The sequence below is a fragment of the Gossypium arboreum genome, chromosome 2 (genome assembly GCF_025698485.1).
Source record: "Gossypium arboreum isolate Shixiya-1 chromosome 2, ASM2569848v2, whole genome shotgun sequence".
Classification (NCBI taxonomy): Eukaryota; Viridiplantae; Streptophyta; class Magnoliopsida; order Malvales; family Malvaceae; genus Gossypium; species Gossypium arboreum.
Window position 1 is genome coordinate 7,478,210 of NC_069071.1, and position 27,006 is coordinate 7,505,215.

At 31.5% G+C, this 27,006-nt stretch overlaps 1 non-coding gene across 1 annotated transcript; it reads left to right on the forward strand.

The window, feature by feature from the left end:
- The first annotated feature begins 23,828 nt into the window (after positions 1 to 23,828).
- LOC128289679 (U6 spliceosomal RNA) lies at positions 23,829 to 23,931 on the forward strand. The gene has a single exon (XR_008279324.1). It is a non-coding gene; the product is annotated as a U6 spliceosomal RNA (small nuclear RNA).
- Positions 23,932 to 27,006: the final 3,075 nt, after the last annotated feature.

Here is a 27,006-nt window from a genome sequence, read left to right on the forward strand (position 1 = left end):
TATTCAGCATGATATGGATACTTTTTAATCCGGTGCTCTAATGACCCACACCACAGACAAGCCCCTAATCTCCTCCAATATTCGCCCAGATGGCATCTACCATAATAACCATAAAGCTGAATACCAGTAGGAGCAACAGGAACTCCCACTCTAACAAGCCTATCAGGTTTGGCTCGTTCCTTAGGCCTCTGAACAAAACTAGAGGGCTCCAAATTCCTCTTACTTTTGCCTTTCTCACGGTCTCTATTCTGACCTCCACGCTTAACCTCTTCAGCGATCTTCACTTTATCTACCAGAACAGCAAACTCACGTTCTCTCTGCGGAGCAATCAGAACCCTCAGGCTATTCCTCAAACTGTTCTTAAAATGGACACATTTCTCATACTTGGATGCTACCATGCCTCTAGCGTAACGATTCAATCTTAGAAACTCGACCTTATACTCAGCCACAAATTTATCACCTTGCGTAAGATTCATGAACTCACGCTTACAAGTATCCACATAGCTCACATCCAAGTACTTCTTCTAGAAGAAAGTCTTAAAGTAGTCTCAGTTCAGACGATCCGGTTGAGTACCCTCTTCAACCGACAACCACCATTGATATGTCTCATCACAAAGTAAATAAATTGCATCCTTTAATTTCTTCTTAAAAGTGCAGTCAATGTCGTTCATAATCCTCTCAGTGGCCTCCAACCAATACTCAGCCACAATAGGGGTGACCCCAATGACGCCCCTAAACAGCTCAGCTCTATTGGACCGGAGTTGTTTAGTTACTGACCCACGGCCCCCAAATTCAAAATAGGGTCTAGCAACCCTCTCCAACACTCTTAACATGGCTTGAGACAGTGCGTCGTCCTTAACCAAGCAGCTTTAAGACCCAGCCTCAATAGCAGGTGAAATTGATGTCTCACTCGTACCCAAATTTGGCATATTGCCTAAAGAGGAAGACTCAGCTCGAGCCTCCTACGACGCCTATCACGTCCACGAATTCCATGACTACGAGTTCTACTAGCGCTTATCGTTTTTTAGCTTTATCTATATTATAAAATTTTTTGCATCAGTTCTAGTGTTTATTAGCAGATATTTTATGCTCAAGTTATCAGAAGCTCAGAAATATTTCAGAGGTTTTTGTCCCTAACCAACTCAGTACAGTTTCAGAAAGTACTAACTATAGTGTTTTCTAAATTCAGAGATACTTACAGGACCAGCACCAGAGATTCGGTGTACCACGTACTTACTCAAAATTATCCAAATTATTTGAAAGCTAGTTCTTTTTCAAAACAAAATTTTAGAACCCACAATCCACTACCCGAGTTTTGTAACCTGGCTCTAATACCACTAAATGTAACTCCCCTAACCCGGTCTAGACGTTATAGCCGAATCTGGGTGTGCTACGAATAAGGGTTTTAAAATATATCTTTTAAGTTAAAACGTACCATTTTATTAGCTTACCAATCGGAGTCTTAATATCTGGAAAAAACTTGAGTTTATAATATGATTTGAGGTCATTTTAAGTTATCAAGAATTTGCAACGAAAGTTTGAAAATCGTTTTATTCGAAGCCAAGCTCATGTTTCCAAAAATCATTTGTTTGTGTAAAGTGCATTTATCAACGTTGTGGAAAAAAAAAAGCAAAACAAAATCCAAATCCAAAAGTTAAAACCATACAGTCTAGAGAGTCTAAAAAATTACAAACTCTCAAGAAAAATAAGATTTTAAAATAAAATTGATATAACTAAATAAAAACAGTCATCTATCGAGCGGTCACCGCTGAGCCTCCGTCCTACCGACCAGCCTAAGTCTGTGGATTACCTAAATAGAACAGACAAACATGTGTGAGTTTTCGTACACTTAACGTGTAACCCAATAAAAATATATGCAATATACACAAATTTCATATACAGTCAAATACTGATTCAGACCTAAGTCCATAATAGATACAGATATTAGAATCAGATAAACAGAACAGATGTACAGAATGCTACCACTATCCTTTACATACCATCTCTGACCATCCTATCACATCATTTAGGGTTAAAAACACCCATCCATCCCAACACACCATATAGTGTCGATGCGACACATAACAGGATAATAAGCAGTCAAGCTGCCAGAATATAGGCGAAAGGTTGCTGTACAGATCATTTCCTCCATATATGCAAATCCCACCCCAACACAGATATAGAATACAAAATTAACATAATTAACATGCTTAACATGCTCCTATACAGATAACATAAATACTCAACCAGAACAGTCAAACATACATATCAGTGTCCTACTCAGATCAAACTATCAGAATATCAGATCACATGAATTAGGGTTTGGTTAGCCCTTACTAACCCTGCAATAGGCCCACAGTCGATTGGAACGACCCGTGCGACCCTAAGAAAAATTTTAAAATCCTGGGCCCACATGCCCAGATTGGCCTTGCCTGTGTGGCCCATAAAGCCTGGCCCAAGACCCACACACCCGTGTAGCCCACACGGCCACACTCACACCAACACACGGTCATGTCAAACGTATGTGTAACACCCTTACCCGCATTCAACGTCGAAACGAGGTACGAGGCATTACCAAACTTATTACACGAACAACCATATAATTTTGAGTCATGAATTTGTGTCCAAATTAAAACCATTCATATTCAATCACAATGTCTCTATTACGAGCCTACGACGCCCTTAACATGCATTGGAGGTGGTTCAGGACTAAATCGAGAACTATAGAAATTTTTACAAAACTTAGAAAATTTTTGCCCTAAATAGAGGTCACACGCCCGTGTGGATATGGGATACGGCCGTGTGGTCACACAAGCCCGTGTCCTGACCCTGTGTAACTCACTGACTTGTAACTCATGAACACTTTAAGGTCATACGACCAAGTTATACGCCCGTATGCTAGGCCGTGTAGAAAATTAATTTTCATAAAATAGGTGCAGACTTCACACGGCCAGGGCACATGCCCGTGTTCAAAACCGTGTCGTCTACACGGCTAAGACACACACCCGTGTCTCTGCCCGTATACTCAATTATGAGCATTCTGTTTCTCAAAATTTAGGTACAAAGGACCACAAGGCCTAAACACATGCCCGTGAGGCAAGCCGTGTGTTGTATACGGTCTAGACACACGCCCGTGTGGACAAAAATAAGGCTATTTACCAAGTCATTTTGCCACCGTTTAATGCACACACCTACACAACATAACATAGCACCAATCCAAGCATACATATACAACCAAACATCCACGACCAAGACATCAACACATCATTCATGAAAGGCATCAATAAATGAATATACTTATAACCAATATTGGCTCATTTCAAATTGCCTTATACAAAATGAACTTCTAACCAAAATAAGCCAACACATTTGGCCAAAACGATTATGACACATAACAAAATAACCAAGTCCCCTATACATGCCATAACTTAAAATGTTGAATTCATTGATACCAAAATTATTGTTGATAGTGTGAGTTGGATCCCCGACGGTCTCTAAACCCCGAGCTAGCTTGGTGACACTATAAAACATTGAAAATAAAACGGAGTAAGTAATATAGCTTAGAAAGCTCGCACGAAAAAAAATAAGCAACCTTATCATACATTAATCATGCCAGTAATATAACATAAGATAACATAATTTACCATAATCTCATGATCATAATTCACTTCCATCACAACATACCTTGAAATCGTCATTTCACAAATTTATAATCATAAGCTTCGAGTACATACCTATACCATCTCGTAACAAATTTACATTTATTCTCATCTTTGACATACCCATGAACCACTCGGAATAATAATGTCGGATACTTGGGAATCTTGCACACTAAGTGCCACATATGTAGCCAATGCTACCTCAATCTCATATCATATAATTGCTCGCTCTTGAGCTAATCAACTGGCCTGCTTACACAAGCTATCAGTCAAGATGTAGCTACTCGGTGCTGCTCAAACAAGCTGCCAAGTGACTGTAACATATGTCAGTATACTCAGTCACAGGTAGGACGTACGAGACCAGCACCCAGATCACATAATCACATAACACATATTAACCCTAGTGACATGTCACTTGTATCTTAATCTATTCCTAAGGTTCAAATGAGATTTCTTGCTTATCGAACCATCGTCGAACTCATCCGTAAAGTTAAACTCGTCCACACAATCAATCATACAGTTCATGCAATATTAAAGCATTTAAATACAATTATATTAAAGCTTAATTAACATATGAACTTACCTCGGTTACAAAAAAGGCTATTAGTTCGATTTAGTCCACAACCTTTTTCTTTCCCCGGTTTAACCTCGAACTTCATTTTTCTTGATCTATAATATCAAATTTAACTTATTTAATCATCACATTATTCAATTCAACCCAAAAACACACTATAGAAAAAAAAATACATTTTTGCCCCTAAATCTTTACATTTTACATTTTAGTCCCTAGGCTCATAAAATGAATTTCTTTCAATTTCCTTACAACCTAAGCCTAGCCAAACCTTTTTCATGCTCATGAAAGCCCACATTTTTCATTTATTCACATTTCTCTACTCATTTTATAGACTTTTACAAATAAGTCCCTATTTGTCGTTTTTACCAAAAATCACTTTACAAAAATCGTTTAACAAACAAAAAATATGCATTTTGTAACACTAGACATCAAAATACACAAATATATAACATGGTTATAATTTTAAACTTTGAAAATAATTCAAAATAGTCCTTGAAAAAGCTAGTTTAGGTTACAAAGATTTCAAAAACATGAAAATCATTAAAAACGGGGCTAAAATAGACTTACAATTGAGCTTGAAAGTGGCCAAAACCCTAGCTATGTCTTCTCTTGCAATATTCAGCCATGGGGGACTCAATTGATGAAGATGACTTTTATTTAGTTATTTTGGCTTTATTTACTAGATTACTAAAATACCCTTCACCTAAACTTTAAAATTTTTTACTAACCATGTCCATTTTTGTTCATATTAAACTATAATGGTCTAATTACCATTTAAGGACCTCCAATTTAAAATTTCATAGCAATTAGACACCTCTAGCTTCTAGAACACATATTTTGCACCTATTGCAATTTAGTCCATTTAGCTAAATTAAGTGCCCAATCAATAAAATTTTTTAACGAAATTTTCACGAAACAATTTCATGAAACTGTAGATCATAAAAATATAATAAAAATAAATCTTTTTGCGTCAAATTTGTAGTCCCGAAACCACTGTTTCGACTAGACTCAACATCAAACTGTTACAGTATGGCCACACATTCGTCAGTCACATGGTCGTGTTTCACACACAGCCGGCCACATGCCAGTGTGGCATCGGCAAACCCAATTTTTAACTTTCGTCAAACCTCATTTTCTCGCATAAGGGTACACACCTAGTTCATTTTTTACGCGTAAGCAATTCTGAACCCTTCAAACCTAAAAAAACACCATTCAATTGATCAATTCCAAATACCGAAACACCAATCTATCAAAACCCCACTCGACATACTTGAAAATTTTACTCAATCGAAAGGCTCGATCACTTACCAAAACAGTTACGATGGCCCAATCATACTACACGATAGAAGATGAATTTTAATCCCCTTGATTAACACCTAGACAAGAATTCACCACATTAACACACCCGAAAACGATTCCCAATTACACAAAACTTCAAGAATACTTACCTACCACAATTCGAGCAGGGATTACGAAACCCAAAATATAGTGGTTGAACGATAGAATAGTGAACAAAAATCAAAGAAAGAAGAAATAAAAAGAAAATGTTTGGAAGAGGAATTTGGAGAAGAAACTTCAAAAGGCATTTAGGAAGAGAAAAAAATAAAATAAGATAAAAATAAAATTGATTAATTTGAACACAATCCTACTACATCCACTAACAACCCAACCAACTCAGAATTTCAAGTCCATCCACACTTTCTCAGCCAACCGAAGCAAAAATTATTATCCCTGCTTACGCATGGATTTAAACACAAAACCTCCAGTACACTAACTCCTTACCACTCGAACCAATAGGCTCATTTTGACATGAGTTTACAAACAATGTTGTATAAGCCCACCCAACAGGGACGAGGTTTGGATCTAAAATAAACAAATTTCCAAATGTGGGACTTGAACCCAAGACCTTATACACACACCCAGAACATTAACCACTGATGTAAATACAAATTTTTGCCAGGATTTACAGAAACAGAAATAAATTATTCAAGGCGTTACGTAAGACATTTCAAATACATAACAAATATTAGAATTCATACAAACAGTGGACTATATTTTTTTATATGTTCAATCTATTTAAGCTCATACTGACCCCACGAAAGGCCTATGGTTGATCAGAACGACATGAACAACCTTAGGGAAATTTTTAAAATTTTGGGCCCAAACACCTGTGTCGCTCACACGGCCTCACAAATGCTCGTGTGGTCTACACAACCCAAATGGCCTAGACCGTGTGTCATACAAGGTCCAGCACACAATCTGTTATATAATCATGTGTCACACACGGCCTACCACACAGTCATGTGACATCGACAGTGAACTTTTTTTGCTTTCGTCGATTGTTGTTTTTTGGGTTTCTCGTTACACACTTGATCCGATTATGATGTAAAAGCCACCATGAAACTCCCAAAACCTAAATTCTTCATTTAACACATTTAAACCAATAACAAATCAATAACGATTATACAATAACTAAATTGAATAGTCCACAAAATTTTCGAAAAATACTAAAACACTTACACAACAATGAACGACAATAACTAGTCGTTTAAGTGGCTGAAGGAACACAAATTCCCTCTTGATCCTCTCCTGGCAGTGCGTAAAATAAACAACTAAAATTTTGACTTCACAACATAAATCCTAAAATATACAAATCCCGACGTTATGAGTAATCATCATATTACTTGATAATATAATTGTAACAAACGTGACCCCGAATACAAACCCAATAGCACAAGAACAAAAAGGCAAGAACATTGATAGGACTTAAGATAATAATGAATCTAAATATAATACCAAGGAAACAACGAATATAACATAATCTAAAGTTACATTTTCAAAATATAGAATCATTCTCATTAGAAAAGCCAACGAACTCTCTATTTTCTATGATGTTGATGTTGCACTAGTCACATTTTCTCCTACAAGTTGTGTTGTTACTAAAAATTTCACCAAGAAAGGGTAATTAAAATTTTAACATCATTCACTTTTTTTACACATAATAATTTTAAAGTGCTTAATTTTATCTTTCTTTTTTGTGGTCATTTTTACTTGAATTGGAACAGTGCTTGATCGTTATATCAAGTTACTGCCAAAGAAAAGTTATCAATATGGAACTTAATTACATTTTAACAATTTTGTTTTTGTTTTTCACTATCATGTTGCTAATTTGTTTGAATCATGGGTACTTTTCAAAATTATATGGTGAAAACAGACATGTAAGATGCTTAGAGGTAATGTTTTCTAACTCTTTTATATAATTTTCTTTTATTTTTTTAGTTGATTTTGTGAATTTGTTGTTGATTTTTCTTGAATTTATGATTTTGATTACATGCAGTGGAAGTTAAAAAAGATGAAGGAATCAGACTACATCACTGGAGATGAAAAGAAGTTGTTTCACCATGATAATCACTTTGTTTATTTTCTATCTATTTTCTCTTTCTTTTTCACACTTTTTCATTTCCTTTATATATATGACTATAAGTCAGATAAAAAATATCTTTACAGTGGAAATACTTATCCAGATCTAGACTGTTTAAATTTTTATTTAAAACTTTAAATCGTTAAGTCTGAATATACTTATTGTTTATTAATGGAATAGCATCCAACTAAATCAATTCAATCAACTTATAAATTTACCATTTAAAACTTGATGTAGTTTTTCATTGCTTAAGGTTTTTCATTGCTTTTGTGGATACTCTAAGCAAGGTGGCATGTAACAACTGTAACAGGATTCATGGTCTTTCCACTTTTGCTTTTGTTAAGTTCAAATTTGAATCGAACTTTAGGAAGATAGTGGTGGAAGGGTTGATGGTTTTGTTATCCATGTCTATAAAGGTAGATATGAGAGAGACATTGCGAATGTCGAGCTCGAGAAGAGTGACAGGGCAAGGGAGGTTTTGAGGCCATTTTATAGGAGTTTTGGTAGAGATTTAAGATTGTATAAGTGTCATGGCGCTAGAACTTAAGTCTTGCAAACCATATAGCCTCAAGCATAAACTTAGCTACAAATACACTAAGTCAACCTAACTCTTGGAATATGTGAATTCAAAAAGGAAATACTCTAGGGCAGCAGAATAAATCAAAAACAAACTTTTAATGAAGAAGCAAAAAGCGAACAGAAAAACCACAACAAAACTAAGCAAATCAAGTGTTTGAGTAAATGCTTTCAAATGTAATGTATTACTCAAGAATGAAGTGATAACAAATGAAGGGAGAAGACTCTATTTATAGTCCTCATGATCTAATGATCTAGTTTAAAATACATTAAAGGATGAGATCGAAGGTAATTTACCCATATTCCCACCCTCCTCCTAGGAAGAAATTATTTAATGTCATTGACACGTAATTTTTGTAATTTGTTTACTATGAACCCTAAACCCCAAACACTAAACCTTGAACCCAAAACTCGAACTTGAATTTTGGATCCAAGTTTGGGGTTCAAGGTTCAAATTTACGATTCAAGGTTTGGGGTCCATAGTAAAAAAATTACCACAATTATGTGTTAATGACATGGAAAAAATTGTTGAAATGTCATTAAATAATTGGAAAAGGATCATGGATGATGTGGTGGAAAAGGTCCATAAAAATAATTTATCCCTCCTAAAAATTAGAAAGAATAATTGGGTTCTCCAATAAAATTCAATTTAATATGTGAGATTCACTAATTACAGTAATTACCTAAACATGCCATGGGTGTGTAATTACAAGTAAATACACTCAAATTTAATGATAATATGACTTTTCAAACGTGCTGCAAGTGAATAACAATATAGCAAAATGAAAGCATGAGAAACAATATAAACTCCTAGGAAAACATGTACCAAGTAATCATTGGTTTCCTAAAGTGATACTATTTATGAAACTGGTCTCATTGTCAAACCTTGAGTATCGCTTAAGCCTTTTCTGCTTTTGCTCACCTTTTGATGACCAACCACCTATTGTCGGTGGTTGGTTGTCCCTCATCCCTTCTCTTCCTTGGCTTTTTTCTTTTATTCCCTCCTCTCAGAATAATAATCCCATGCGAGCTTTACCTGAGCCTTTGTGGTTGTTTCCCTCTCTCTTCTAAAGGGGCTTTTGTTCTAGATGGCTTAGTGCGGTGCTTCTAACGCTAGTGATATCCCATTTTCAATATGAGAGATTTATTACGACTATGGATGAGGGATGCTTGGGCAACGCCAAAGCCTTCGAGTGTTGATATTTGGTTTTGCTTCCAATAGGCTCTAAGATTGCCGTTGTCTGATTTAATCTTGCTAATCTATGTTTGATGCCATTGGTGGCTTACCTCTAACTGTTGAGGTGGTTTCAAATTTTTATACGCAATTCAGCGACTTACAACTGGTGGTTAGTGATATTTGATTACTTTTGAGATGTGCTTTATTGTTTTCTCCATTTCTTGTAAGCAAAGTTCATAGTGGAAATAGAGGTTGTTCAATAATGGGAATCATACGCACTAATGGTTTACATTAGTGGTTAATGCCTATATAAATAGTGATGATCCCTCCTTTATTTCTCCTTTTAAAAGGTTAACTGTTTCTTTTGGGGACTAGGTTGTTTGGAACCATTTTGCTATGCCATTGTTAATTACATTTACTTTTTTAAATTAAGAGTTTTTTAATTTCATTTATGATTTTTATTTTATTATTTTTTACACATAATTATCTTATTGGATTACCTAAGTAATAAATTACATCTAATTAAAATATTCCACATCATCCTCATTAATTTTTTAACGGTACTTTCATAAAATCTGTTAGAAAAAGCAGTTTAAAAAAAAGGTTGATGGCAAAAAGAAACTCAAAAATACAATTAGGACTATTTTGATAAAATATGTAAACATTAGTGACTAAATTTATCATTAGACCTTAAAAATATTATCTTCTTTTGAGGGGGGAATCTGCAATTGAGCGTTAAAAATATTTGAGGCTTTACGATTACAGTAAAGTAGAAATAAGATTAAACAAAATGTTGACATTTAACATTAGAGCTTATCCAAAATCAATTGCAATTAATTTCAAGAAGAGGGAGAATCTGCCTTGTCACCCTAATTAAAGCAGCAATAAATTATTACTTACCAAAAGTAGTTTGGATTCCCACATTTTTACTTGCAAACCCTTTTGGATTATTCCATCGATGTCCTTAAATTATAAGTCATATTCCAAATTAGGTTAAATTTTAAAATATTTTAATTGATTACTCAAATAATCATTTTGTAACTTTTCCATTAAATGTCGTGCTCTACTTTCCATACTTCTTTTTTCTTTTCCTTTTGTTTTTCAATAATAAATAATATATGTTACAAGTAATTTCTTTTTAGATTTATAATTAATTATCGTTCAAAAATATTAATATTGAGCAAATTATTATCGTTCAAAAATTGAAGAAATTTAATCTCTATCAATTTTGCAAGTTAACAACTATAGGCAATTAATCACAGTGTAAATATTGCTCATCAATTGTCCATAATTTTGTTTCATATAATAACAAATTTAGCCTTCAATATTTATATATTTTATCAATTTAATCATTATTCTAGAAAATTTAATAAATTTAACCTCAAAATTTATGCAATTTGATCCTAATTCTAAAGAAATCCTTTGAAAATTAAAAATTATATAAAAAACTTTAAGAATCAAACATACACCCAAGGATGGTAGAACTATCTTTTCCCAACTTTTTTTAAAGAATTTTGTATTCAAGGCATAGGATATATAATTTTTAGAGATCTTCTAAATACATGAATTTTTTGAAAAATTTTATCATATTTGTGTTCAATGCTCACCCCCAAATTCGAATAAACATAATGGGATGTTTTCTTAAATTTGTTGATATCCACTAACAAACCTTTGAATATGATTTTATTGATGATTGCAAGAAACAAAACAACAATATTAAAAGCTAAAAAAAAAATGTAGCCTTACAAGTTAAAAGTTGTTTTAAATGCTGAAAAAATAATTGAAAGAAATTGCAAAACCCAATGGAATAATTAATAGCCTTTTCTCATAAAAAAAAGTTCAAGATCTTAGAAGTCCATATTGAGATCAATGGAAGCACCAACATGGGTTTTTTATTAAAGAAGTACAAAAAAATAAAAAAAATTCTAAAATAATACTACATAAAAAGTAATTACCAAAATAGTGTGTTCAGGGTGGTCATGCCACTGTGAGAGGTGGCACCACCTTGATTTCTGACGATGAACAGGAAAATAAAATGCTGAAAACAAAAAAAATAAAAAAAATAGGTGATGTGGGTGCCAGAGGCGGCACTGATGGTGTGGGTCCTAGAGGCGGCACCTAAGCACTATAAAAGCAAGTAGAAGCAGCAACTCCGGGAGCAAGAAGCAGCAGCAAGGAGGAGAAAATAAAGGGAAAGAAAGGAGAAGAGAAGAAGAAGAAGGAGAAGGAAAAAGAAAGAAAAGAAAAAGAAGGTATAATTTTCTTTAAATAATGGATTTTATATTGTTATTGTGTTTTTGTTGTTATTATTACTGTTGATTTTATTATTTTTGTTGTTAGTTATTATTATTGTTAGTAAAAACCCTTATTATTATTGTTAGTAAAAAACCCTAATTATTGTTAGTTATTATTATTGTTGATTTATATTAATTTTGTAAAAAAATCCTAAAAAGCCTATTTATGTTATGTAAAGAATGTATTTTTTTTATGTAACTTATTTGTTATATGTGTTTTAGATCGTTTTTACCTAATAATATAAAAATAAATAAAATAGCAAAATAGGTTATTTGAAAGATTAAGTACCATTTTTGGCACTTAATCTTTCAAACAACCTATTTTGCTATTTTATTTTATTTTTTATATTATTAGGTAAAAACCCGTTTTAGGTTGATTAGATAATATTTATAAAATTTATTTGACATGTTATAGATATTGTTAGAAATGACAACATATTTGGTATTGCCTGATGAAATAACAACTTCAGCACAAAGGGAGAAAGTTGATAAGATGATGAGAGAAGTGCAAGATTACAGAATGAAACCAAAAGAAGACATTGTTTAACATGTTATCACAGTAAATAAAAAGATGCAAGAAGTGTTGTGGAAAGCTCATGAAATGATTAGGAAGAATAAAGTTCAATACTTAACCCTTAGAGGGACATTAATAGAACGGGAACATCAAATCATTTTAGACCAACTTTGGAAGACATTGGTACCACGAACCTACTGTAATCTAGTTATATGCTTCGTAAAGTTTATAATCTCTTATGGAGTAAGGAAAATAGCGAGACAAAGTATAGGTTCACGAAAGTTGACTGGGAAGCAAAATGTGATTGACATACCATGGATGGATAAATTAGATGTTAGGAAATTACCAAGAGAATTTCTAATTTCAATACCCGTTATAAAAATTGAAGAGGAAGAAGATCCCGAGGAATTGTCAAATTGGATTGTAGAAGATGAATATGAAGAGAATTAAGAATATCTAAATTGGATTGTACAGTATTTCCCAGAGGAAGATACAGGGTCGGAGATGGAAGAAAACATAGAACTGAATTTAAATGGTTAAATGTAAAGATAAATGTTGTTTATGTATAAAATGAGAACTGAAAAACTATGAGCTTATGAATGAAAAAAATTGCATATTGATTAATTAATTTTTTTATTTAAGTAGTTTATTTGGTGTTCGAAATTATTTTGAGAAAGATTGTTTATTTTTTAATAGATTGAGCATTGAAGATGGATAATCAATTTTTCGTATGCGTTTATTTCGATAGAATTATCTTGACAACAACCGTTGGATGCATATTTGAATGTCGGCAATAAATAGCAATGAGATTTAATAGAAATGTCTCGTTGGATGATATGAAGGGAAGAATTAACACAAAAATTGTCGATGATGTGTACACACTCAATCGCACGTTACGTGTATGGGAAAATGAGTTCCTTATCCTGCCCGACCTGTCTACGTGGGAAGTGCCTCCGACGACTTTTGAACTTGTCCCAGACAGAGGGCTACGCAGGAATCCGAGAGGTCGTCTGCAATCAACTAGAATCTGTAATGAAATGGACATTAGGGAGAAATCCGACGGTACGCGTTGTGGATTATCTGAGTTAAGCGGTCATAATCGGAGTAAATGCCCGCAATGAAACTATCATGTCGGACAATCGTCACGATCGGTAGGAATTGAGCTTATGTTGTAATGTATTTATTTTATATGAAAAAAATTATATTGCAAATATTCTTCTATTTGTTCAAAATCCAGTCAAACTATCATAAATAACCCCGATTTTGGCACTTTCTTCATATTTTTTATTTTCGTATCTTATTTTTAAAATATATTATTTTCAGTATTTTATTTCTTTATATTATTTTAGTACATAATGTTTCAAATGTATTATTTAAGTGTTTTTTATAGTAATTTAATAAATAACCTTGATTTTAGCACTTTATTCGTATTTTTATTTTCATATATTATTTTTAAAATATATTATTTTCTTATTTTATTTTTTATATTATTTTAGCAAAGAATGTTTCAAATGTATTATTTAAATGTTTTTTTATTAATTTAATAAATAACCCTGATTTTGGCACTTTCTTCGTATTTTTTATTTTCATATCTTATTTTTAAAATATATTATTTTCGTATTTTATTTCTTTATATTATTTTAGTACATAATGTTTTAAATGTATTATTTAAGTTTTTATATTTTTAATAAATAACCCTGATTTTAGCACTTTATTCGTATTTTTTAGTTTCAGTATATTATTTTTAAAATATATTATTTTCTAAAATATATTATTTTCGTATTTTATTTTTATATTATTTTAGCAAAAATGTTTCAAATATATTATTTAAGTTTTTTATATTAATTTAATAAATAACCTGACTTTGGCACTTTGTTCGTATTTTTTATTTTCGGATTTTATTTTTAAAATATAAATTTTTCATATTTTATTTTTAAAATATAAATTTTTCATATTTTATTTCTTCTCGTATTTTATTTTTTCATTAACATATTTTTAGTATTTTATTTTTTATACTATTTTTTGTAAAAGGTTTAAAACCCCATCACATAAAAAATAAAAAATTAAAATAATCAGAATATAATAAGTCAAATAAATTTTATAAAAATATATTTAATTAACCTAAAACACACTTAACAAATAAGTTACATAAAATAATAACAATAAAACATTTTTTCACATAACATGCGTATTACTTCAATGAAAGTATAAAATAAATACAAACATACCTTAATATCTCTTCTTAACCAAATAACACCTTGCAAAGAAATAAAAATAAAATTATATCTGAATTAAATCCAAATCAATCAACGACAATAATAATAATAACTAAAATAAATAAATTATTTTACTTAAACTAACATTAATTACTCAAATTTATAAAAAAAAAATTACCTTTTTTTTTCCTTCTTTTTCCTTCCCTCTTCTTCTCCTTCTCTTTTTCTTTTTCTTTTTTCTTCTCTTAAGCGCCGACCGGCTCCTCCTCCTCCTCCTCCTCCTTCTTCTTCTTCTCTTCTTTCCTTCATCTCCTTCTTTTCTTTTTCTTCTTCTCCTTCTTTGTTCCCGAAATGAGCCTTGGGGACCATATATTATGGTCCCCCAAACAAAAAAACAAAACCCCTCTGCATGAGGGGTCAAATCGGTCTGAGGAGGGATCAGTAGCTGGGTGCCGCCTCTGGCACCCACATCACATATTTTTTTATTTTTTTTCGTTTTCAGCTTTTTTTCGTTTTTAGCATTTTTTTTACTGTTCATCGTTAGAAATCAAGGTGGTGCCGCCTCTCACAGTGGCGTGACCACCCTGAGCATACAATTTTGGTAATTACTTTTTATGTAGTATTATTTTAGAAATTTTTTTATTTTTTTTATACTTCTTTAGTAAAAAACCCCACCAATATCACTATTCTTTGAAACCCATGTGTTCTTTTCTTGCACAAATAATTAATTGCCACCCTCCTTTCTTTTTTTCTCAATTAGTAGAAGTAAAAGCCATAGTCTCAAACCCTCCCCAAAAAATAAAAAACAAAAAAAAAACTTCAACTTCTCAATTTCACAAATTTTCTACCATAATTTCAAAAAATATAGTTTTTTTTTTAGTTTTTTAACTTCACAATTCTTCATATCATAGTTTCACCCTCTCCCTACCCCTCCCCCCCAAAAAACATAGGTTTTTAGTTTCTTAATTTTACAAATCTTCTTTCTTTTTCTTGTTTAATCCTTATCATGTCTAATCTTGGACACTGAAAAAAAAAAGAGAATGTAACAAAATCTAAAGTTACATTTTCAAAACATAGAAGCACTCTCATTAGAAAAGCCAACGAACTCTCTATTTTCTGCGATTTTGATGTTGCACTAGTCACATTTTCTCCTACTGGTTGTGTTATTACTAAAAATTTCACTAGGAAATGGTAATTAAAATTTTAAATTCTTTCATTTTTTTCACAAATGATGATTTTAAAGCGGTTAATTTTATCTCTCTTTTTTTGTGGTCATTTTTACTAAAATCGGAGCAGTGCTTGATCGTTATATCAGATTACTGCCAGAAAAAAGATATCAGTATGAAATTTAATTATATTTTAACATTTTTTTGTTGTTTTTAACTATCATATTGCTAATTGATTTGAATTATGGGTATTTTTCAAAATTAATGGTGAAAATAGGCATGTAAGGTGCTTAGAAGTAATGTTTTCTAGTTCCTTTATATAATTTTGTTTTATTTTTTACTTGAATTTATAATTTTGATTGGAAGTTAAAAAAGATGAAGCAATTAGACTACATCAGTGGAGATGAAAAGAAGTTGTTTCACCTTGATAATCAGTCTGTTTATTTTCTATCTATTTTCACTTTCCTTTTCCTTTTTCTTTTCATGCTTTTGCATTTCTTTTATATATATAACTATAAATCAAATAAAAAATTTCCTTTACAGTGAAAATACTTATTCAGATCTAGATTATTTAAATTTTTATTCAAAACTTTAAACCGTTAAGCCCGAATATATTTATTTTTTAATAATTAAATAATATCTAATTAAATCAATTCACTTTTTAACTTATAAATTTACCATTTAAAACTTGATGCAGTTGAAACTATATTTGATAATAAATTTTCCATAGTTTTAGTTCCATAATTATATTATTGCATGTTCATCAATTTGATTACCACATTATGGGTATATTTAGTTCTATAACTAAGACATTTAACATATTTTGTTGTATATTTAATTTATGTATTATTGCCATATTAAAAATAAAATTCAGAAAGAAAGAAAATGACAAATTCAGAATCCTAATATGCGTTTCTTTCAAAAAACTTTTTTGTTTTCAACTAATTTATAGCATCATAATTATAAAATTAATGGATGTTCACACTATTTTACAATAATGATTTATAAAATTAATAAATTTTCACTATTTCCTACAATAATGATTTACTATAATACGTTTTCAACTAATTTATAACATCATAATTAAATATAATTATAAAAGTATCTAATTCAATCATTCGAAAATATTAAAAAAATAAAAATTTTGAAAAGTTAAAAAGATATGAAAGAAATAAAAAATTATAAACAACAATTAAATATTCCTTGAATAAAAACATTAACATTATAATTCCTGAATCATAAATTTATTTTTCATATATATAATTACATACATAATTATAAACATCAAATATTCCTAAATCACAACTTTGCATTTCCTTTATATATATAATAAAAATATTTTCCGTACTATATATTAATATTCTTATCCATGTCTAGACCGTTAAAATTCTTATCCAAGTGATCTCAACTATTATTAAACCCCACTTATCATTAATTGAATAGTATCTGGTTAGATCAATTACAAATCTACCATTTTAAACTCAATTTTGTTATAATCAATTTCAGATGGTTTTAGTTCTACAATTATTTTCTAATCATTACTATCTTTTCAATGATTAAAAATGGAATATATTATTTCATGCAACCATTAAATTTTTTTCACCCAGTCTAATAATCAAATCAATTAAGTTATCAATTTGTTGGTCTAATCAGTTCAATCAATCAGGCAATTTTATAATATAAATTATTAAAAATTATTAAAATCAATTCAATTAGTTTTTAACCTGGTTAAACTGGTTCATTTTTGTTCTAAATTCAATCGGTCTAAAATTATTCTCTGAACCGATGCCCTAGTTCAACTTATAAATTCAATCTGATTTAGATAACATCGGTGTTCATTTATTAATTTTAAAAAATAAAATAAAAATTATATTATTACATGTTCATCAATTTGGTTACCTTTTGTAGAGAAAATGATTACCATATTATCAATTTGTGGGTTCATGTGGTCGTAGTTTTTGGGGACATTTGTTCTATATTACATATTATTACTGATAAATTTTTTTTAAGCAAAAAAACAAAATTCAGAAAGGAAAAAGGAGACTACAAATTCAGATGACTTTTTTTTTTAAATCAGTTCAACTAGTTGATCTAGTTTAATTAAATAAATTATTAAAAATTATAAATAAAAAAATAATTTAATCGGTTCATACTGATTCTTGAATTAATTAATTTAATGTTTCTCTTTGAGTCAAGACCCCTGTTAGTTCCGATTACTAAACATGCTTCTTTTTATAATCGTGATATTATCATACAAATAGTTGAAAAGATTATCAATCTACAAAAAAATGATTTGAGCTCTCAAATTGCAGCCTCAGTTTGATACTTAACTATCAATATTATTCAAAACTATAAACTTTCTCAAAACAATTCCTAATGAACAGATTTTTCACTATTAATATCCTCTATAATATAAACGTTTTTCAACTCATTGTTATCTCTTTAGGGTGGTTAAATCATATATATACATGCATATATACAAGTAAATATATATTCATACAATGTCTTTAGGGTGATTATATTATATTCTAACAATAAATTTCACTCATCTTTTGATGTCTGCACCTATACCTTCTTTATGTGGTCCTCAATCCCTGGCTGATCAACAGCATGCAGAATCAAAGTAAATATATACATAATACTTCTTGTATTGAATCAATTTTATACATTTTATTGTTGGATAATCTAACCTTGACTGCTACCAATATAATATTTATCAGAACCTGGAGCTGCAACTCAAGAAAACTACAGTAGAGTTGGAAATCTTGCACACCAATCTCAAGTAACTCTCTAGAATGGCTAACCTCTATAATTTTCTAGTATTCCTCTTTATTTTATGTATTATTTGGCATTTTTATTCATGTAGAGAACATGAGGTGGAGGATGAAAAGAAAGCTTCACTTTCTCAAATCAAATGGTTTGAGACAAACCTGCAGAATACCCTACAAGAAATCAAGGATAGGAAAGTGAGTTCTTATATACTACATAATATGTAAGACGTATATATTATGTGTGTGTAGGTGTGTTATGTTTTTGGCTGCTGTTGCTTGTGTTCAAGAACCAGCAAGCTAGTAGCAACTGTTCATATTTTGTATTTGATTTTTGCAGGCAAAGTTGCTTAATGATTCTAATACATCAATCAGGAAAGCAAGGGCTCAGGTAATATAGTTTATAGCAAACCATTACCTTTTTTTTTGAACTTCTATTAATGAAATTAAAAATGGTAATGCAGAGGTCAGTAGGTCGACAAACACCATTGGCATACAACGGCACAACTGGGAACCGAGTGTTGAACCGGGGAAGCCAAAACCTGAATTCCAGCCGTCTGATGCAGCAACATGATCTTAGGACTTGCCCTTTCAGGTTAATCCAATATCAATTCATTGGAATTGATTTTATCATTGAATCCCATGTATATTGCTTAATTGTCTTTTTAATTATTGGTTGGAATAAATTTGCATATCTAATGATTAATACTATGATGTCTTTAAAAGCAGTAGAAATTAACAGCAATGAAGCATATAAATATTTGCAGTTCCATGGCTCATACTGTACTGCTAGACCACTTATATCAATCTAGAGGAGTATCAGCGGGTTATCGTGGTGCGTCCAGTAGTTCTGGCTTCAACCCTTTGGCTGCTGGGGCTGGTTTAACTCAGCATGCTGCAACCCCACCTGCTTACCCTCAAATCCAGGTATCAATTTCATGCTAACCCTTTATAACTATTTAAGTGCTAAACCGCTTACAAGTTTTTGTAACACAAGCTAATTTTTTTTGGGATTAGATTCATCCCGGTATCCGAAATTCGCAGAATGGGATGTCTGGAAACTCAGTAATGGTATTGGTAAGTGAACATTTTATAGAATCAACCAATCATGGGGGATCCCGCTATACCTTTTGCTCCAAGTCAGGCAGTGGAAGCATTAGGAGCCCCAAATATGGTATGTTATGGCACCCTATACTGTTGTGAGTCTACCAAAGAAGAACAGTCGAAAAAAATGTTTTATATCTGTAATTACTAATCACAAGCTTTCCTTTTTCTTGGAAAACCACAGTGCCAACCAATGCTGCATGGCATTATGGATCAGCAGCAGGAACTTGGAGGGTTAGGAAGCTCATCTACGGTATGTTATTGTCACAAAGTAAAAACTTTAGAGATTAGTTTATATACTGTAATGGAAGGGAATTAAATATTTTAAAATTTATAGCAGCAACCAGTGAGAGAGAATCTCATTAACACCTAGCATTCCTAATCAACAACTAGGAGCTTTAGCCGGCGGCTCATTTCTGGTATGCAACGGTAACATCAAAACTTCATTTATAATTTTTTATTTGCATTTTACTCTTTCCTTTACCATTGATATCACAATGAATTGTAGAATCAGTCCTTGCTGGGAAATGGCAACATGACATCTAATGTAAAGGTGTTCATGGCCGGGTTCAGGTCGGGCTCAACTAAAAAATCATGCCTATTTATTGGGCCAAGGCCAGGCTGGGCTTAAAAAATGAACCTAAAATTTTGCCCAAGCTCGACCCGGATAAAAATATTAAAATCCGGGCCCGGCCAGATTAATTTTTTATATTATTTTTAAATATATATAATACATCAAAAATACTAAAAACATCAAAATAAATATTTCCCAACAAATTGAAAATAAATTTTAAAAAATATGTAGACTTAAATAACACTAAGATAGATGCAACTTAACAAGTAAATGCCTCTAAAATAATAATAAAATTAACAAATGCCTTTAAAATAATAACAAAATTAACAAGAAAATAAGTTTTATACAATATCCAAATAATAACAACATAATAGTAAAATGGTAGCAAAATAGGAAGAAAACGAAAAGAAAATAACATTCAAAAATAAAAAAAAAAATACAGATTTTTTTTTGTCCTTTAGTGAATTCGGACCGGGCCGGGCCCGGGCTAAAAATACCTTACCCGAGGCCTGGCCTATTTTTTAAACGGGCCTTATTTTTTTGTCCAAACCCATTTTTCGGGCTTATGTTTTTGCCCAAACCCTCCCACATTTCGGGCGGGCCTTCGGACCGGGCCGGGTAACCCGGCCCATGAACAACTCTAATCTAATGTTCAGTTCGTGTAACACCCCTTACCCGTATTCATTGCCGGAATAGGGTAGGAGGCATTACCGGAGTTTACCAATTAATTTTTCGTTATCTGAGTTAAATACTATTTATTTACTAAAACATGTCATGGTGTCCTTTAGATGGGCCTCCAAAGCCCAAAACATACTTGAGACTAGACTAGAATTAAATCGAAACCATAGGGATTTTTCGCAAAATCCTAAAGTGTTTTTTTTTTTTTTTTTTGCTCAATATAACCCCTTTATAAATATCTAACCTTCCCTGCAATTTTTAAAACCGAGACCAATCCAACCAACCAATTCATTTCAATCAATTTAATACAAAATTATACTTCTATTATAATTATACTATTTAACTTACTCATCATTCTTTACTTTAATGTATATTCATTAAACAAGTCTTAATATTTATATAATCACCAAGCCTTATACATGCCATATAAATCAAAAAGGAAATTTACAAAAGCTACCGGAGATAATCTGGATAGTGTGATCCTCTGTGTTGATCCGATCCTCCGTATACTTCCACGTCAATCTACAAGAGACATTGAATACACTCAAATAAGTTTATAAAAGCTTAGTAAGTTCATAGGCATAAAACATAAATCTTACCAAATATTTATACACTTATACTATATACATAATTATTAAGTTCACCTGTCAATCACAGTCATTGGTGAGTTCCCTATATAAACTCACTACCACTTATCCATTTCCATTAATTCTTTTGGGCCCATTTGTCATATATCATTCTTTAACCAAATTAGGGAATGGTAAAGGAAAATTGAGTACTTCACTTTCACTTTGCCATAGTATAACTATGGGCTTGCATATGATCACTTATCACTTTTTAAAATTATAGTCCTGCCACGGTCTTACACTGATCACATTTATCACTTATCACTGATCAGATAAGTGTAGCTAAAGCTACCACTTATCACTTATCACTTGTTACTGATCAGATAAGAGTAGCTAAGCTACCACTTATCATTTGTCACTTATCACTGATCAAATAAGTGTAGCTGAGGCTACCACTTATCACTTGTCACTGATCAGAAGTACTCAAATCCGACATTCCACTCAATTTGATTATTTATTCGATTTTCAAGTTGTTATTTTATTTTCTATTCATCAATAAATATATTTCATCATACATTATATAATTCATAAAATTAACATATAATCATTAAACTTCAATCATATAAACTTACCTAGGTTGATTTGTAAAATTTGTGAAAATTCAGGGACTAATCAGCTACTTTTTCTTTTCCTCGACTTGCTTCGGGTTCTCGATCGATCATTGTAAAATCATTCATTTATCAGTATTGACTTCATCTTCAACCCGCTTATAAGTAATATTATCTATAATTTAATTGTTTACTTTTGTATTTTCCAATGTTGTCCATCGGTGTCATAGTCACTAGATTATTTTTATCTTTAGCTACAGAACTCTAAATTAGGATCCGCTAATTTTATCTAAAACTAGACTCATATATCTTCTTATCATAAAATTTTTAGAATTTTTGGTTTAGCCAATAAGTACAGTTTATTCTTTAAAGTCACCCCTGTTCTGCTGTCTGACAATTCCGACCCTTCTTCACTAAAAATTAATTATCTTTTCGTACAGAACTCGGATGATGTCCATGTTTGTTTCTATTGAAAATAGACTCATTAAGGATTTTAAAAATATAAATTTAATCCCCTAATTATTTTTCTCCAATTTTTTATGATTTTTCAAAGTCAGAACAGGGGATCCCGAAATCATTCTGATATTGTCTCACAAAATCTATTATATCTCATGATCTACAATTCCGTTACTTACACCGTTTCTTCAATGAGAAACTAGACTCAATAAGCTTTAATTTAATATTTTTTTCATCTTCTAATTCGATTTCTACAATTTATGGTAATTTTTCAAAGTTAGACTACTGCTACTGTCCAAAACTGTTTTAGTGCAAATGCTGATTTCGATTTTTGCCCCAAATTTCACAGTTCATACAATTCAGTCCTTGCTCAATTAATCCCTCAATGAAGCTAATTCTTCCCAATTAATGCTTTACCTTAACATTATAAGTTATTTCACAATTATTTAAATTCAGAATTTCCACATAAAACCCTAACTTCAAACTTTTCACCTTTAGATCCCAAACATTCACTTTCTATTCAATTCTTTCAATAAAATCAGCATATAAACAATTTAAAACTCTAATTCCATGCTAAATCATCATATAATTCCAGCACATATTCATATCAACTTTCAATTTCTTTCATAGAATCAAAATTAATAAATTCAACAAGTGGACCTAGTTGTAAAAGTCATAAAAACACAAAAATTTCAAGAAATAATCAAGAATTGAACTTACTTGCAGTAAAAATATGAAAAACCAGCTTAAGAAAACCCTTCTATGGTGTTTTTGCTGATGAGAATGCAGAAAAATAATGAGAATTCTAGATAATCCCACTTTAGTCCTAGTTTATTAAGTAAATTTTTGCAATATTCCAATTTTGCCCTTAATTCATCAATTTTCCTGCTGATTTCATGCACCTTGCCGTCCAGCCCAAATAGACCTGGGTCTATTTGCCTTTTAAACCCTCTTTCTTTTATCATTTAAGCTATTTAATCATTTCCCATAATTTTACATTTGTTACAATTTAATCCTTTTATTCAATTAACTATCGAAACTTTAAAATTTCTTGACGAAACTTTAATACTAACTTATTAACACTCCATAAATATTTATAAAAATATTTATGGCTCGTTTAAGAATTTTCAAACTCTTGATATCTAGTTTCGATTCTAATTTAAATTTTATTTATTTATTTCTAGTACACTATTCGCTATTTCAAAAATTTTCCTAACTTCACACTTAACTTATATTCACTAAATTATTAATATTTTCTACTCATTTGTCGGATTTAGTGATCTCGAATTACTATTCCGACACCACTGAAAATTCAGGCTATTACAATTCTCCCCCTCTTAAGAAATTTCGTCCTCGAAATTTGTCACCTGAAAATAGGTTCGGATATTGTGATCTCATTGATTCCTCTGTTTCCCAGGTTGCCTCCTCCACACCATGTCGATGCCACAACACTTTTACTAACGGTACCTGTTTGTTCCTTAACTCTTTAATTTTCGATAAAATTGGAACGATACAGAGAAGATTAGCATGGCCCCTGCGCAAGGATGACACGCACAAATCGAGAAATGGTTCAAATTTTTGATTTATGTTTTATGCCTATGAACTTACTAAGCTTTTATAAGCTTATTTGAGTGTATTCAATGTCTCTTGTAGATTGACGTGGAAGTATACGGAGGATCGGATCAACACAGAGGATCACACTATCCAGATTATCTCCGGTAGCTTTTGTAAATTTCCTTTTTGATTTATGTGGCATGTATAAGGCTTGGTGATTATATAAATATTAAGACTTGTTTAATGAATATACATTAAAGTAAAGAATGATGAGTAAGTTAAATAGTATAATTATAATAGAAGTATAATTTTGTATTAAATTGATTGAAATGAATTGGTTGGTTGGATTGGTCTCGGTTTTAAAATTGCGGGAAGGTTAGATATTTATAAAGGGGTAATATTGAGCAAAAAAAAAACACTTTGGGATTTTGCGAAAAATCCCTATGGTTTCGATTTAATTCTAGTCTAGTCTCGAAGTATGTTTTGGGCTTTGGAGGCCCATCTAAAGGACACCATGACATGTTTTAGTAAATAAATAGTATTTAACTCGTATTAACGAAAAATTAATTCGGTAAACTCCGGTAATGCCTCCTACCCTATTCTGGCAATGAATACAGGTAAGGGGTGTTACAGTTCGAGCCCCAGCAGCAAGGAGTTTTAGGCAGCACATCAGTGGTATATATGTGAAAACAGTCTAGATTTTTTTTTTCAGATTCTATGTGAAGCCTATGTTACTTGATAAACCCCTGAAATTTAATTTATGCTAAGTTTCAAGCTTTTGAATTTTCTTGATCCAGGGACAACCTGCAAATAATGTTCTTTCAAGAGGTCAAGCAAATCAAATGCCTGCTATTCAAAATGTTGTAAGTTTTTTATTTCCTTATTTTAACTATGAATTCACCTCAAGGTTCCAATCTACTTGCCTAGAAAATACTATGTACTTTTTCTGAATGCAGAACCCTCAGAATGGTGTGTCGCCAGTACTACTGACGTCTTAGGCTCAAGTCAATCCAAATGAAACGAACTTGTTATGCAATCCTATGTCCAACACAGGGCAGAATTTGGATGTTACATCCCCTGTCAACTCTGAAAGGTATGTATGCATGTCATCAAAACAAGAATCCATTGTTAGCATCAAAGGCAGTTCATTCAATGGTATTCATCTCCAGTTGTGTTTTTAGGGATCCCTCTGAGCCTATCATAATCACCCCCACCCTTGGAAATGGAAACAATGTGAACGATGGCAACATTAACAATAATAGCACCAATAAGAACATCAGTGCCACCATCCTTAAAAATGGGGACAATGTAAACAATGGCAACATCGGCGACAGCAGCACAAACACCATTAGCAACAATGAAACAAATCAGAAAGAGAAACCCTATCCAGAAACCCTCATACACTTGTCCTTTTTTGATAGCCTTTTCGACGAGGTAAGAACTTGGTTTACTTGGCACCATTACAATCTAAACCAGGGCGAATTTAAGGGCCGGATGAAATTTTAATCTTTTATAGTCTATATCTTTATAATTTTTAAAGGATTAAATTGAATTTTTATAATTTTAAGGGGCTAAAGTGTAATTTTACCTTTATTAATTTAAATTTTTAAAAAAATTAAAAGGACTAAATGATAATTTTTCATTTTAAGGGGGCCAGGGCTCCTGCCAGCCCCGTAGATTGCCCTCTGATCTAAACCCCATGCAAAACCATGAGTGAAATTCCTTATATAAAAAATAACATTTTTTCACAAACTGAGATGGAAGAAGGCACAGCTAAAAGTGAAAGCAACTCCATAGAATGGGAAGGCATTGTATTGCCAGACAACATGACCTTGGAAGACTTTGAAATGCTCTTTTGAACAATATATCGCATATCTAAGGTCTCAAGTTGCACTTGTTTTTCCTTTCGTTGTTTGCTTTGAAATTCCTTTCCCTAGTAAAATTTGGATGCCAGAAATAGGTGATGAAACCTATGAAATAAGATAAAGGTACTATATGTAACAATGAGGAAAACATGAAACTTGACATGCATGTGTGTGTGATGCTTGTTTCTAATTTGCTAATATAATATGTCAAAGCTTGAAATGGCTTTGGATTTGCTAAGAAAATTGAGTTGCAATGTTCTACATGATTAATTTGTTTGTATGTATGGGCACTATTGGGTGTAAAACTCGATTAGAGCTTGATGGGGTTTCACTTTTTAAAATTAATTGAAATTCAAACTCTATCAAATTAAAAGGTAATTTTTTAAGTAATTATCGAATTTATTAAAATGCATTGCTGAGTACAAAATAGAATTATACTCTTTGATTAAGTACAAGATCCTTAAGAATCTTCATCCTCAAATGCGTCTAGACAGATTAAAACTTAAAACCTTGTGAAAAACATAACCTTGTAAAAAGCATATGCTAATTAATTATGTTTATACTTTTTGTTCTTGGTTAGTTGCTTTTATTTTGTAAGTATTTTCTTAATTGATCATTTTTGTTGAGAACATTTTTATTTTCTTTAGCTTCTCAACTTTATAGTTCTTTTAAGTATAATTTCAACTCTCCCAAAAAAAACACTTTTTTAACCAAAAAAAAAAAAACTCTTCTTTAACTTTTAAATTTTATAAATATTTTAACCACAATTTCATCGCTAAAAAAACATTTCTTTAACTTCTCAATTCTCAACACTTTTAACAATAGTCTCCCCCCTCCCCCCCACACACAAAAAAAAAACTATTTTTCTAGCTTCTTAATTTCAGAAATCTTCTAATCATAGTTTCAACCCCCATCAAAAATAAAAAAACACTTCTTTAACTTTTCAATTTTACCATAGTTTCAACCCCCACCAAAAAAAAAAAACAATTCTTTAATTTCTCAATTTCACAACTCTTTTAATAATAGTTTCAACCCCCCAATAAAAGAGTTCTTTAGCTTCTCAATTTCACAAATCTTTTAACCATAGTTTCAACCCTTAAAAAAATACTTATTTAACTTCTCAATTTCATAAATCTTCTAACCATAATTTCACCAAAAAAAAAATTTCTTTAGCTTCTCAATTTCACAACACTTTTAGCCATAACTTCAACCTTCCCCCCTAAAAAAACACACTTC